This window comes from Peromyscus eremicus, chromosome 23, assembly GCF_949786415.1.
Source record: "Peromyscus eremicus chromosome 23, PerEre_H2_v1, whole genome shotgun sequence".
In the NCBI taxonomy this organism is placed as follows: domain Eukaryota; kingdom Metazoa; phylum Chordata; class Mammalia; order Rodentia; family Cricetidae; genus Peromyscus; species Peromyscus eremicus.
The window spans coordinates 1,354,766-1,369,916 of record NC_081438.1 but is presented as its reverse complement, the minus strand read 5'-3'; the positions used below and the strand labels follow the sequence as shown (position 1 = coordinate 1,369,916).

The following is a 15,151-nucleotide window of genomic DNA, read 5'->3' as shown; positions in this document are numbered from 1 at the left end:
AGTTGAGCCCCAGGCTGACTTCCCTGCAAGACAGTCAAGGAATGAAGGCCACTAAGCCCCAGTGGGCATCGAATGCTTGGGTGGGGAGTGGGCAAGAGCCAGACTAGCAGAAGGCAGGCAGCACCCCAAATGCCCCCAGGGGTTCAGTTAGGGTTCCCACCAGCAGGCAACTAAGTACATGCAGAAAAAACCAAGAGGCCTGAGACATGGCCAGGGAGGGGCTGAGCCTGGGGACACTTCCCTTCACAGCCTGGACAGCGGCTGAGGACCAGGACATCAGGGTGGAGGGGCCGGCTCTGCTGACTTCAGCTCACATTGGACATCTGCATCAGAAGGCCCAGCCCACACTTTCATTGTCCCTGTTTTCAAAGGCAGAAACTAAGGCTCAGAGAAACCAGGTGACTGGCCACCCAATAAGGGAGAGCTAACAAAAGGCTCAGAGAGATGGCTGGGGTCAGCCAGCAGGCAGGTGCCATGGAGGCGGCACCAAATGAGGTCTTGTCATCCTCCTCATTAGGCCACATCTTTAGCAGCCCTGACACTTCCTTCTCCCCTTCTCAAGGGAGGTAGGTTGGGGTACAGGCCTCAGGTTCCCCAAAAGGCATAGTGCCCTCCTGTCAGTGTCCTCTGGCTCTCCCAACAGAAAGTTTCTCTTTCACATGTATTTGCTTAATGTGTCAGCACTTGAAACTATGAGGCTCCTGTCACTGGCCTGGGACCTGCCACAGCAGCTCCACCTGTACATCAGGCTTCCACAGAGGGAACAAGGTGCTGCTGTGGAACCATCTTTTTGTACACTGTAAAGATTTGTCACTCAGAATGGTTTAATAAAGGGCTAAATGGCCAATAGCTAGACAAGTAGAGGTTAGGCAGGATTTGTGAACAAAAAGAGAGCATGGGAAGAAGGAGGGTGGAGTCACTAGCCAGATACAGGGGAAACAGGAGGTGAACATTCCATGCTTTAAAAAAAGATACTGCTATGTGGTACAGTGTAGATAAGAAATATGGGTTAATTTAAGTTGTAAGAGCTAGTTAGTAACAAGCCTGAGCTATAAGCCAAGCATTTATAATTAATAATAAGTCTCTGTGTGGTTATTTGGGAGTTGGCTAGTGGGACAGAAAAATCTGCCTACAAGGTGCAGTAGGTTCTTCTTGTACAGCTCACAGATCTTCGGGGTTCCAAGTTCAACAAAGAACCTGTTGGGTGAAGGAGGCAGCAAGGAAAAGTCCGTGTAGGGACAACTTGGAAAGCTAGCCTCAAGTACTCCCACTATTCCAGTCTGGGCCAGGAATGCTGACTCCACATGAGGTACCTCTGTCTCGGGCCCTAACATCATGCTTCTGACATCACGGGTGCTCTAGCTCAGGGGCCAGCTGGACCCTGCGAATACTTGAAGACTGCTACTCTTGCAAAGGCCCTGGGAGTAGCCAGGAGCAAGCCTGCAGGGGTAGAGCTTCAGCCTGATGCTGAGTGAGCCCAGTGAGCCCCCGAGAGGGAGAGGGAGAGGCAGGATGGAGAGGAAGAGGAGGATGGGAAAGAGGAGGAAGAGGAGATGAGGAGGAGGAAAAGGAGGAGGAGGAAGAAGAGAAAAGAGGACACCAGAGAAACAGAGAGGGCAAAGAAGGGAGAAAGAAAAAAACTAAGATGAGACGTGAAGGGGCAGAATTGGAGGGAAAAGAAAGAAGAGACATGGAGACGATAGAGAAATGGGAAGGAGAGAAGAAGGGAGAGGAGAGGGGGTAGAGGAGAGAGGAAGGGAGGAGGGGGAGAAGGGAGATACAGAGAAAAGGAGGGGCATCCCATCTACACACAAGCTGGTCCTCAGGAGCTCCTTCTCTATCCCGCCCCAGGACCAGGGACAGTCTGCCCTGTGCCCCCTTGGATGGATAGGTGGACAGGTGCATGCATGTAACTATGATGTGGCAGATAGATGGATAGATGGGTGAATAGAAGGATGGATGGATGGATGGATGGATGGATGGATGGATGGATGGATAGCTGGGTGGGTGGGTAGATGGATAGTTGAATGGATAAACAGAAGGAAAATTGTGTGGATGAATGGATGGGTGGGTGGATAAATAGATGAATGTAAGGACTGATGAATGGATTATTAAGTGAGTGTATGAATAAGTGAGTAGCTGGATGAACAGATGGATGGATGACGGGCAGATGAATGAGTAAGTTAATAGATGAGTGGATAGGCAGGTGGGTGGATAAATATATAGATACCTGGGAAGAATGGTGGATGTATGATTGAACTGATGGATGGTGAGTGGATAGATAGAAAGACAGCAAATGGATGGACATATGGGTGGATGAATGGTGGATAGATGAGTACATACACCTATGAAAACACTGATGGATGAGTGAATGGGTGATGGATATGTGTCAGGGAGCACTGATGAACAGACGATTGGTGGATATATGGATAGATGGAGAGATGGGTCGACAGATGTTTGAGTGGAAGAGAAGGGCAGTTTAATGGACGACACAGTCCATGCTGGTTGAAGGGCCTCTTCTCTTGTCTCAGATCATTCCAGCTATCCTCCAGCATCTGCACCAGGATCCAGACCAACAGGCTTTCTAATTCAGGAATTCATGGTGAGGACTGACCAGGGACTAGAAGATACAGAGACTAGTGAGGCAGTTTGGAACACAAACAGGTCAGGTCCAGGCCCAGAGCAAAGAGGGCTGCCCAAGGGTTGTCCATGGAGAAGGAACAAGACCACGGCCTCGTGAGCAGACCAGAGTGGGACACTACAGGTAGGGTTCAATTACTGAGAACCAGCATGGCTCCTTGAGCTCTGCCAAGCTCTCCTGGGGGGAAAGGTGAAGGCGGCATTCACTTGGGGACCCAGTGGAGTCAGGATGCATTTTGGAGATGGGCTTGAGTTTTGGCAGTAGGACTGTTGTAAGAACGGATGAGCCGATGGAGTTCCCGGTTCAGGTTTAATATCAAGGACAGAACGTACGTCGATCTGTGTAAGACTGGCTGCCATTTTTAATGGGAAAGTTAAGGGCCCCTTTGTTTATTCACAGGAAGATATTCACAGAATGTCACTGTGCCCTCTGCCTTCCCATCATGCCAAATCTAGAGACAATGTACCAAGTCCTCTGCGTCCCAGACATCAGCACAACATGTACCCAACCAAGCTACCCACAGCTCACCAAATCCCCCCAAGAGTGACAAGACCAAGTGTCTGAAGGTGTCGGGTTCTCCTGTCCCTCCCCAGAGCTAGCTGGCCCAATGGCAGCCAAGCCTGCCCCCCCCCCCCAGGGAGTAGGCAGTCTCCTCCAGTGGTCATGTGTTAGGGTGGTGCTAATCCCTCACTCCTGTGTCTGGACAAGCACATACAGGGTTTGTCCAATGGCAACCCGGGTCCACGACCTCGCAGCAGAGAGTGCAGCCAGCAGCTGGCCCTCCCTGCCTGCTTGACCTTGGGTGGGCTGCATTCCAAAAATGATGGCCCAGGAAGGGGTCATGCTTGAATTCTTCTATGTGCCTGCTGGCTCCAAGGGTCTCCTGACTGACAGAGGAACAAAGTCTGAGAGCCAGGGCTTCTGGGAAGTGCAAGAAAGGCCTACCTTACCCGCAGATCGCAGGTCCCATCCAGCCAGCTAATCTTCACACACCTCAAGGACATTAGGAAATGAACTGAAAGACCCACTATGAAAGTGGGGAAACTGAGCCCCTGGAGCCAGGGCCTTGCTGCAGGCCACAAAGAAATTGGGCTAAGCTAAGGTTAAACCCACAAGTCCTAGCTTCCAGGTAAGTGCCCTGTCTTATCTCTGAGCGCTCCCCAGCTGGGTAAGGGTGTGAGGTGGCTTGAGACAGCAAGGAGAAGAGGAGTGATGAAGACATGGGATCCTTCACTCCTCCCCAACTCCCACATCACTCAGATTCTATCCCTCCCAGAAAGGTTCTGAGAGGTCCTCACATGGCCCCCAGGGGCCGGGTCACACAAGGCTTTACAAGAGGCTAAATTTAAAACTGCAACCCAGACCTCAGGACAGGGGAAAAACACTTGGAGGAGGGGGACCCCGGGTGAAGCCAGAGCTTCAGGCTCCTGCCCAGGCCCTCTGAGTCACCCAGGGGACACAGTTCTAATGCACAAGGGAGGGGTTTGGCACCAACCGCAAGGCTTGGCCAGACGACCTGTCACCTAGGGCTCTCTAGCTCCTACCTGGAGCCATTGTTCCTCATTGGCCAGGAGGAGAGGAAGAGAGACAACCCTGCACAGGGCCAAGACTAACACTTCCTGCCAAGGAGCAAAGTGTGCTTCCTGTGAAACACTCACTCATAATCGAGGTAGGAATTAATCCCATGAACACAGACAGAAAATGTTCAGAGCAGGCGCATGGCAGCTCCTCGTGGGTGTCTCTGGTCTCCTGGGTCGCTGCACAGGAACATCTCACATAGGACTAGGGACCTCACTTGCAGCACACACACACACACACACATACACACACACACACACACACACCACATACACACATATTCTCTCATACATATATACATACACACAAACACATATACTCACATACACATTCACACACATATATATGCATACACATACATATAACACTGCACACACACACCACATACACATATATTCTCTCACACATACACACACACAGACATACACACATACACATTCACACACACATACACACATGTGCACACATGTGTGTACATACACGCACATACACACATGCATGCACATGTGTGTACACACACACACAAACACACACACTTCTTGCACCACACTGTTATCCAGAAACCTAAAGGAGGAAAGAACTTTGGTGTGTAGTGAAGAGTCAAGACAGAATTCTGAATGGGTCATAACCAGAGACTAAAGGGAGTCACAGGGTCTGAAACAGGGTGCAGGTTCCAACATGCATGTTCTCCCCACATCAAGTCACCTCAATGTCTTGCTCACAGAACCCCAGTCCTGCCAGATTAAACCAGGGATCTGCTGAGCAAAATGTGGCCTGCTGAAACTGTGCTGGAGGCCCAGGGGCTCCTGGGTAAGCAGAGGTGTGGCTCACATCCCCCCAGGGGAGTCGAGGATAGCAAAGCATGGGCCTCCACATCTTCATCTGTAAAGTGGGTGTAGCCGTAAGGGAGCAGGGTTGGGCAGTAAAAGCAGACATGAACAAAAAAGAACCAGTTCCTGGGGCAGAGTCTCCCACCTGGGGGAAACTGAGGCCCAGAGACAGGCGAGATGGACGCAAGCTGACCTCACAGAGGAGGCCGTGGCAGGCAGGCCTCCTGCTCATGTTTGACAGGTGTGTCACCACGGAAGGGGCCCCAACAGACACAAGAAGGGAGCAGGGGGCCAGGGCCACCCATGAGCCTGCAGCATCCCTACCCCTGAACTCCTCTGCAAGCTCAGGATGCTGCTGAGAAATAGTCGTGTCCCTGAGGGGGAAACAGAGGCACACGTCTCTGTCACCTGCAGAGATTCCAGAGCCAAGTGCATGACGAGGCTGGGCCTGCAGCCAGTGCTGACACTTCTGAGATCCCGCTGCAGCCTGCCGGGCTCTGTCCCTCTGTCACCAGTTTCCCGGGTGTCCAAGTCCAGACAGTAGCGTTTCTCCCCTTCCTGCGGCCCAGATGGCGGCTGCCTCCTTTGTCCTGGGGGTGCGCCTTCTTTTGCTTGGCTCTCCCTGGCCTGCTCTCTCTTCCTCCCCCAGCCCCAGTCGAAGGACTGAGGAGCAATTCCCTGGATGGCAAGAGCAAACAAAAGAAGCTGCTGTCAGCTAGTCCCAGGGCCCTGCCACCCAGAGCTGGGGGATATGGAAATGAGCTGGTGCGTATGCAAATGAGGCTCCTGGTGATTTGCATGGGGCTGCAGGATGTGGTGGAGGAAGGCAGTGGGAGGCTGTCAGGTTCTGCCAGCCCCTCTATGGGGACTCTTCTTGGTACTTGGCCTCTGCAGATAACCTCCCCAGGGACAGCCTCTCTGAATGCTGGTATGAAGGATCTGGGCAGTTGCAGGGTTTCATCCTTTCTATCTGGGTAAATAAATGGAATTTTCTGTTTATTGCCTCATTGTGCCAACAGGCTGCTGGTTGGATGTTTTATGAAATGCAGAGAGAAGTTTGAGATGGTGCTCAGTGAGACAGCAGACTGTGAGGGACACCCAGAGCAGGTGCTCCAGACAGGAAATATGCAGAGGTGTCTCCTCCTGCCCAGGCTGAGAATCCAAGACAGCTTTGTGGTGCTCTGGATGGTGTGCCTGAAGAATATTAGTGAGGGGGTCAGGCCACAAGGACCCTCCTAGCAGGGTCTGGCTGGGTGGAGGATGGGCAAGGATATGAGAGAGAAAAGGAAATAAGGAAAGAGGCTGAAGGATGGATGGGTGGATGGATGGATGGATGGATGGATGGATGGATGCTCTCTTAGTAAGAGTTACTATTGCTGTGATGAAACACCATGACCAAAGCACCTTGGGGAGGAAAGGATTTATTTGGCTTATGCTTCCACATCACTGTTTATCATCAAAAGCAGTGAGGGAAGAACCTGCTGGCAGGAGCTGATGCAGAGGCCATGGAGGGGTGCTGCTTGCTGGCTTACTCCTCATGGCTTGCTCAGCCTGCTTTCTTATAGAACCCAGGACCACCAGCTCAGAGATGGCCCCACCTACAGTAGCTGGGTTCTTCCCCCATCAATCACTAATTAAGAAAATGCCTTAAAGCTGTACCTTATGAAGGCGTTTTCTCAATTGAGGTTCCCCCCTCTCTGATAACTTCAGCTGATGTAGAAGCCACGGAGAAGTGCTGCTCACTGGCTTGCTCCTCATGGCTGGTGCATCCTACTTTATGATAGAACACAGGACCACCAGCCCAGGATGATATTACCCACAAGGGCAAGCACTCTCTGACTTAGGCCCAGTCCCCATACTTGAAAATGAGACAGACAATACCAATTCCAAGGACCTGTCTGCTAGTTCAGCAGAGACAAGAGAGGTACACCAGCTTCCTCTGCACCCAATGTAAAGAACCTAAGCACATAAGCTGGGCTTTCCCATCGATGGGCTAAGGTTATGACCCGACACACCCAAGGCTTAGAGGAAAGCAGATCTCACGGATACAACGGATACTTTCTCATTGCTATAGTAAAATGCCTGACAAACGCAACGTAAAGGAAAGAGGGCGTATTTCAACTCACAGTTCCAGAGGGATAGCAAGGAAGGCATGGTGGCTGGAACAGGAGGCGGCTGGTCACATGATATCCACGCTCCGGAACAGAGAGAGAAGAATGTTGGTGCTCAATTCCCTCTCTTCATTTCTACAGTCCACGTCCCCAGTCAGGGAATGTCAGCCACCCACAGTGGGCGGGTCTTCCCACCTGAATTAATGTAATCAAGATTATCCCCATGGTGGGGAGAGGGGGGAGATTATCCCCACGGGCATGCCAGAGGCCCATCTCCTAGGTGATTCTAGATTCTGTTGAATTGGCACCTGACAATGATCACCACAGCAGGTGTGTAACCCTGGCATAAGATGCAGTTACCACCCCACAGAGGCCACACTGTCTCCACATAGGCTGCACAAGAATGTAACACCAGGGCCCGGCTGCTTGCTGCTCAGGCCATGTGCTGGATAGTTCTATGTCAACTTAACAGGAACTAAAGTTATCTGAGAGGAGGGAGCCTCAATTAAGAAAACACCTCCATAAGATCAGGCTGTAGGCAAGCCTGTAGGGCATTTTCTTAATTAGTAGTTGAGAGGGGGGAGTCCAGCCCAGGGTGGGTGGTGCCATCCCTGGCCTGGAGGTCCTGGGTTCTATAAGAAAGCAGGCTGAGCAAGCCATGAGGAGTAAGTCAGTAAGCGGCACCCCTCTCTCTTCCCTTCAGGCTCCTGCCCTGTTTTGAGTTCCTGTCCTGACTTCCTTCTGTGATGGACTAAGATGTGGAAGCGTAAGCCAAGTAAACCCTTTCCTTCCCAAGTTGTTTGGTCACGGTGTTCATCACAGCCACAGTAACCATTACTAAGGCCACATCTGCGGCAGCCCCTCTTCCTACACAGATGCTGACAGGCGCCTACCGAGACACCGTGTGAAACTCAAGCTAACAGAGTCCCAGGTACCAGGATCTCTCACCTGGGGACGTGAATTTACATCAGAGGGACATTGGCACCACACACCCTGCTCCCCAACCCTTCCCTGCCTCCTGCCTGGGAATCAGAGAGCCTGCCTGGTGGCTTATGCCATGAAATCTCCCCATCCTCAGAAAAGTATATAAACAGACCCCATTTCTGTCGTGTGTATCCCCAATTCCTTTCTGTCTGTTCTCAGTATTAGGGGCCCGAACTCTCCTACGAGCCCTGGCATGCTTTTGCCTCTCTGTGTGTTCATGACATTAATAACCCTAATCAATACTCCCACCTTAGACACCGTTCAGGCTGTCATATCAGAGCTGTGTGAGACTTGGACCCAGTCATTCCTGGCTTTCCCCTGCTGGAAAGATCCTGCAGGGTCCCCATCTACAAATCCTGTGGATGATGAACAGCATCAACAGATTGGAGATCCAGAGCCATCTGGTATACCTAGGATCTTGGCTGCTGCTCCTTTGCTGTGTCTGTATTACCTACACAATCTCAGGGAGGGGAAATTGTTTTTTAACTTGAGAATTCAGTCAACCATGGTGTGTATGTTGGAGGGAGGGGGGCATGTCTGCCAGGAAGCAGAGAGAGAAGTGGCCAGGGATTACCCAGCCCCAAGGAAACACCACACTCCCACCCCAGTTACCTACCTCTTCCAGAGAGGTCCTAATGTTTCCACAGCCTCCCAACATAGTGCCACCCTCTGGGGTCTAGTCAAACAAAAGACCAACAACTCCCCAGTATTGTCCAGGGAGGGGAGTCGCTAAAAGGATCTGAGATTCACTTTTCTTCTGTAAACCTCAGTTTTTGCTTCTGTGAAATGGGCCTTAGATAACTACCAACGATAAGTTGTGTTGAGCAACTACTGTGAGCTCAGCTGAGAGGGTTGACTCTACTTCCTTTATCCTCACTCCCAAAAGGAGCAGTCTGCATAAGACAGGGGTTGGCATTCCCAAAGTTACACACAAAACACTCAGACCTTCTGCCTCCCAAGACCATCCACCTGGCTCCTACTGGAACCTGGCAAGACACAACACAGGTTAAGAGGGGCAGACGCCTTATAAGGCCAAACTGTGCTAAGTGGCCCTGGAAAGGTTTTCCTACAGAACTGAGGAATCTTGTGTCATGCAGGCTAAGTATGACAGTTAGGTTATTAATGCTGTGTAGACATGTCCATAAAAAACCTGGCAGAGAGTAGGCCTTCTTTCAGCTTTCATTACTGCCCACAGCCCAACTCCCTCCAATGACCTCCACTAGAGAACCCCCTCCATTGAACTCCACTAGAGAACCCCCTCCAATGACCTCAACTGGAGAACCTCCCTCCATTGACCTCCAATTGAGAACCCCCTCCATTGACCTCCAATTGAGAACCTCCATCCAATGACCTCCACTAGAGACCCCCCTCCAATGACCTTCTCTAGAGACTCCTCTCCATTGACCTCCACTAGAGAACCCCCTTATTGACCTCCACTAGAGAACCTCCCTCCATTGACCTCCACTAGAGAACCTACCTCCACTGACCTCCAATTGAGATCCTCCCTCCATTAACCTGTACATTGGAACCCCCTCCATTGACCTCTACTTGAGAACCCCCCTATATTGACCTCCACTTGAGAGCCTCCCTCCATTGACGTCCACATGAGAACTCCCTTCATTGATCTCAACCTGAGTAGCCCCTCTAGTGAACTTCAATTGAGAACCCTGCTCCATGACCTCCACATGAGAACCACCCCTACAATGACCTCCAGTTGAGAAGCCCCCTGAATTGACCTCCTCACAAGAACCCCCATCCATAGACCTCCACATGAGAACCCCCTCCATTGGCCTCCATGTGAGAGCCTGCTTCATTGACTACCACATGAGAACCCCTTCAATCGACCTCCACTTGAGCACCCCTTCCAGTGACCTCCAATGAGAAAACTCCTCCACTGACTTCCACCTAATAATCCCCCTCCGTTGACCTCCACATGAAAACCCCTTCCATTGACCTCCATGTGAGAACTCCCTCTATTTACTTCCACTGAGAATCCCTCTCCATTAACCTCCACTTGAGAAGTCCTCTCCATTGACCCCACCTGAGAACCCCCCTCCATTGACCTCCACCTGAGTACTCCCCTCCATTAACCTCCACTTGAGAAGTCCTCTCCATTGACCCCACCTGAGAACCCCCCTCCATTGACCTCCACCTGAGTACTCCCCTCCATTGACCCCCACTTGAGAACTCTCTTCCACTGACTGCTTTAGAACCCCTTCCATTGACCTCCACTTAAGACCCTCCCTTCATTGACCTCTACATAAGAATCCCCCTCCATTGACTTTCAATTGAGAACCTCCCTCCTGACCTCCACTGGAGAACCCCCTCCATTGACCTCCACTAGAGAACCCCCTCCATTGACCTCAATTTGACCCACTCGTAGAAAATGCAGCTTCTTGAACAGAACCTACTAACAACTGCAGATCCCATTTACCTGGAGCAGAGCCAAGATACAGGTCCCTGGAGTCACACAAAGCCCTCCAGATGTGCTTAATCCCATCCCGCATTAATTCTCAGTGGCCTCGGGGCAATTTAGCCCTTCTTGGCTGGTGTGTTGGCCAGTATTACCTCGTGGCATCAGCATCCCTGGGATGTGGCCCATGTTGGTTACCCACCTATTGCACATGGCCTCTGGAGCTACCAGTTGCCGGCGTTTAAATGCCCTGTAGGCATCACATGCACAAGAGCAAAACAAGAATAGAGCTGGCCCATAGAGATTATCCGGGGCCATTTTACAGCTTTGGAACACAAAGCCCCAAGGCATGGCTTTCTAGGGGGGACTCCTAGGAGATCAGGAGGCTGAGATATAGGAAGCCTGATTTTGAAAGTGAGGAGAAAATCAAGGAGGATCAGGATCCAGAAGCCACACTGCTACGGCCCCTGGCGTGGGTAGATATACTCTCATCCCTACTGCTTCTGATGTGGAGAGATGTTCTTATCTCTGCCTCCCTTGTGTCTGCCTCAGAACAACCTCTGCACCATCAGTTCCACCAATGAAGGACAGCAGCCCCATGGGGCTCAGGACCTACTCCAACTCCAATATAATTAGTGCCTCCCCAGGGTCTTCCTGGGGTTTGAGGTCTCCCTGGAATCCCACCACGAAATGAAGTTCTCAGGCCGATATATTCTATGACAATGGTCTGGAGCATAGCATCTTGTCGGCTAGAACTCCTGACTTCATACATTTCTCTCCCCTTCGCTGCACTTAAATATTAAATGTAGTATTAATAGCTCACTTTTAATTACCCATCAGTAATGTACTAAGGCTCAGTAATTAATGAAGGGAAGGACCCAGCCAGGAATATTTCCTACTCCTCTGGGTGCTAAGGGCCGATGGGAGGGAGCGATTTGCATATGATTTGCATGTGAGGTTTGGTGGCCCTGGCTGGGAAGACGGAAGAAAGACACACAGGCTCAAACATGAGGCTTGCTGTGGACCCAGCCAGCATCCAGCACTTTCCAGGGAAACATCTTTCTGTCTCTCAGATGAGAAGCCTTGCACAGCTTTGCGGGCACTGGTGTCCTTGTGTGCTGAAATGTGGATACTCTCCCTAAACTCACTTTCAGGTTAAATTTCCATTGTGATAGCAGAGGTGTAATCTTAAGCGATGCTTGGGGGCCTAGGCTGATGAACCTCTGGGGCCACTCAGGGGGCTGAGTTGGTAAAGTGCTCACCTAGCATGCATGGAGCCCTGGATCTATGCCCCAGCACCACACAAACTGGTGTGCCGACACACTGGTATGGCGATATCAGCACCCAGGATATGGAGGCCGGAGGATCAGGACTTGAGGGTTACCCTTGGCTACTGAAGGCTGCTAGGATACGTGAGACCCTGTCTCAAAAACACGGAAACAAAATCAAAGATTAATTCCAATCAGGCACGGAGGCGTACACACCTTTCACCACAGCACACTAGAGGCTGAGGAAGGAGGACTGTGAGTTTGAAACCAGCCTGGGCTACTTTATCTCTAAATGAAAGTTTCAAAAGGTGTGGCTCTAGCTCCGTGGAAGAGCACTTGCCCACTGTGTGCGTGAGTTCAACCTCCAGAAAACAAACCAAAGTACCCTTTAGAAAACAGTCCGGTATCTCAACAGTCATAGAGCGGCCATCTGACCCAGCAGCTTGCTCCCAGGAGTACTATGAGAAAGGAAAACTTGTGTCCCGTGGAAACATAAACCACCATGTGACATGACACAGGGCAGGCATGCAAGGCCCGGCAGAGTTGGTCCTATCCTCTGTGGATAGAACTCTAACCCTAACCCTAACCCCAACACCTCTTTAGGGTCAGGGCTTAGGGCTGGGGCTAGCTGCTCATAGGAACCAGTGCTGTGTGGGTGTTGAGCATCCAGCTGAGTGCAGAGTGGGTAGCTCAGGTCCTCCCAGAGTGGGTGGCCTGGGTCCTCCCAGAACTGAGTCTGTGGCCACTGCCTGGTGGTCAAAGCCTGAGCCTGGACTGTGAGTGTGGCTGTCACCAACTGCTGTAGTTTGACTTTAAGGATTTGTGTGTTGGTACTCGGTGCCCACGGCGTAGTACGGAGGAGTGGCCGACACCAGTGTAATGGAACTCATCTGTTACCCCAGCACTTGGGAGGCTGAGGCAGGAGGATCACACTTTGGAAGCCTGGACCACACAGTGAGTTCTGGGACCATCTGGGCTATATATGCAGACAGACACTGTCTCCACAAAGAAAGAATGGGAGGGATGGGGTGTGGAAAGAAGGCAAGGGATGGGAAGAAGGAAGGGATGTGGAGAGAATGAGAGGAACAGGGGGAGGAGAGAAGGGGAGGGGCCTGAGGGGCAGGTCCAGCTGGAGGTCACTGGGTCTGGGTGTTCTGCTCTCGGGTGGGTTGATGCAGTGCTCACTCACGGTATCGTGTGTCGTAAAAGCGCTTGCCTGCCTGGCCTTGGATTCTGCTCCAGCTTTGTTTACCCTGAGACCCCTCCCCAGCTCACAGATGCTCCTGCCATGGTGCTGCTCACACCTGTGGCCGACCCTCACCTGAGCAAGACCCCTGGATTTACATCCTTGCACCCTTTTTCTTTACCAGTCACCCAGAATCCAGGCTTTTCTAACAGCAACAGAAAATAAACGACTACACTTTCCTCAGAACCATCCATCTTCATCGTCCTCCATGAACACCCCAAGACTGGACGTCACCAAAACATGCCCATCCCTCAGCCCTTCCCAGAGTTCTTCATATCCGTCTCTTCATTGACCACACAGGGTTTTCCCTGGGTTTATCCAAGTCGCCCATACTTAGTGAACATAACTGGTACCAGGTGAGCGCCTCTTCTCTAGAAACTCAACGTGGTTGTCTGTGAAATGGGCCAACCCTGGCACCACACTGTAGATATGTCCTATACCCTAGAAAGGCCCTGCACAGTGCTCATGGGCAAAAGGACACTCGGCAATCCACACGCTGCAGGATGAGCTTGGGACAGAAGTATTTCTCATTGGGCTGTTGTTGTTTTTCCAGACATTGGAATATCCATCGTGACAGTAATTTTCTACTGCAATTTCTAGTGTGACCCATGGTGTGATCCGTGGCGTGATGTTTTTCAGTTGAGGCATCAAGTGATACTCAAAATACCCTTGCTGTGGAAAGGTTCAGAATCCAGGTGTCCACATTAACTGGATGCCCAGCCCAGTCTGTGTTCAAAACATCAAAACTGAGACACACAACCCCCCAGAGCCCAGCATCTGGGACAAACCAGAGAACTTTAGAGTCATTCTTGCCACATATATGTACTTCAGAAAATGTGAGAGGTAGATACAAAGCAATTTCTTTTCTTAAAGATGTGTGTGTGTGTGTGTGTGTGTGTGTGTGTGTGTGTGTGTGTGTTCAGAGGAGAACTTTTGAGAGTCCATTCTATCCTTCCACTATGTGGGTTCCAGGAATTGAACTGAGGTTGTCAGGTTTGGTGGCAGCCTGCCCCCGAACCATCTTGCCTGCCCCAAGCTGTTGAATCTCTACCTGTGTGGTAATCTTCAAAGGTACGTGTTCATGTGTAATCTTATGCCACCCTCCTCTCCTTCAGTCTACCTCTTGCTCTCTCTCCAGGGGCCTCTCTGCACCCCAAGCCTCATCTCCACCCTCATCCTGTCCACGGTGCTCTTGGAAGTCCTGTGTGCAGGAGTCTGCCTGGACATTGCTGGTGCCCACATGCCAGCTCCCCTGACTATCACGAACAGCCTCAGAGGTTGTAAGAGTGTGCGTACCTCTCATAGCCCCCACTCCCCAGAGGCAGACCCCACAAGGACTCTATTAATCTCTGCCATCCTCTGAGGCTGGCGCCTCAGGCTGGCCAGAGAGGGAGGGGACACCTACCACAGTTCACTGGAGCCCTTAATGATCACGTCAGGTGGCCGGCCATTTATTAGTCTCCTTAGTGGCTGAAAAAAAAGAAAGAAAGGAAAGAGAGACAGAGACAGAGAGACAGAAAGAGACAAAGAGACAGAGAGAGGAGAGAATGCAAGCTGAGAATCTTCAGCACTTGGGAGTCTGTAGTTTGACTTTTTTTTTTCTGCCTGCTCCAAGTCTCAAATATTGAAGGGGATGTGGCTGGGTAGTGAGCCCAGTGGGGGAGGTGTGGAGGCTCTGAACTGAGCCCAGCTCAGCAGGCTGCACGTGGGTAGAGGCGGTGGGGCCCATCTTTGCCCAGGGCCATAAACCTCCCCTTTGTACATGTATTAACAGATCCACAGGGGTCCTTCAGATAGTCCTGGACTCTTCTGTGGAGACAAATGAGTGTCCAGGAGAGGTGTGTGGACAGGAGAGGAGAGGAGATAGGGGCCTAGGTTGGAAGTGGCGATGCCAGCAGCATGTGAATCCTCCAGACTCACTTTTCTCATCCACAAAATGGGCAGGACCAGAGCCAGCCTTGGAAATGGGGGGCCCTGTGAACATCATTGCCTTGACAGTCTCGGTTTTCTCCTTAAACTTGTGTGTTTCAAGAGCCAAGGGACACAGCAGGTATGTCCATGACAAAGGGGGACAAACAGA

At 51.3% G+C, this 15,151-nt stretch overlaps 1 long non-coding RNA gene across 1 annotated transcript; it reads right to left on the bottom strand.

Annotated features, from left to right (window-relative positions):
- Positions 1 to 4,722: 4,722 nt before the first annotated feature.
- LOC131898157 (uncharacterized) lies at positions 4,723 to 15,151 on the bottom strand. The gene is made up of 3 exons (XR_009375856.1): positions 14,477 to 15,151; positions 7,176 to 7,355; positions 4,723 to 5,727 (listed from the first exon to the last, which is right to left on the bottom strand). It is a non-coding gene; the product is annotated as an uncharacterized LOC131898157 (long non-coding RNA).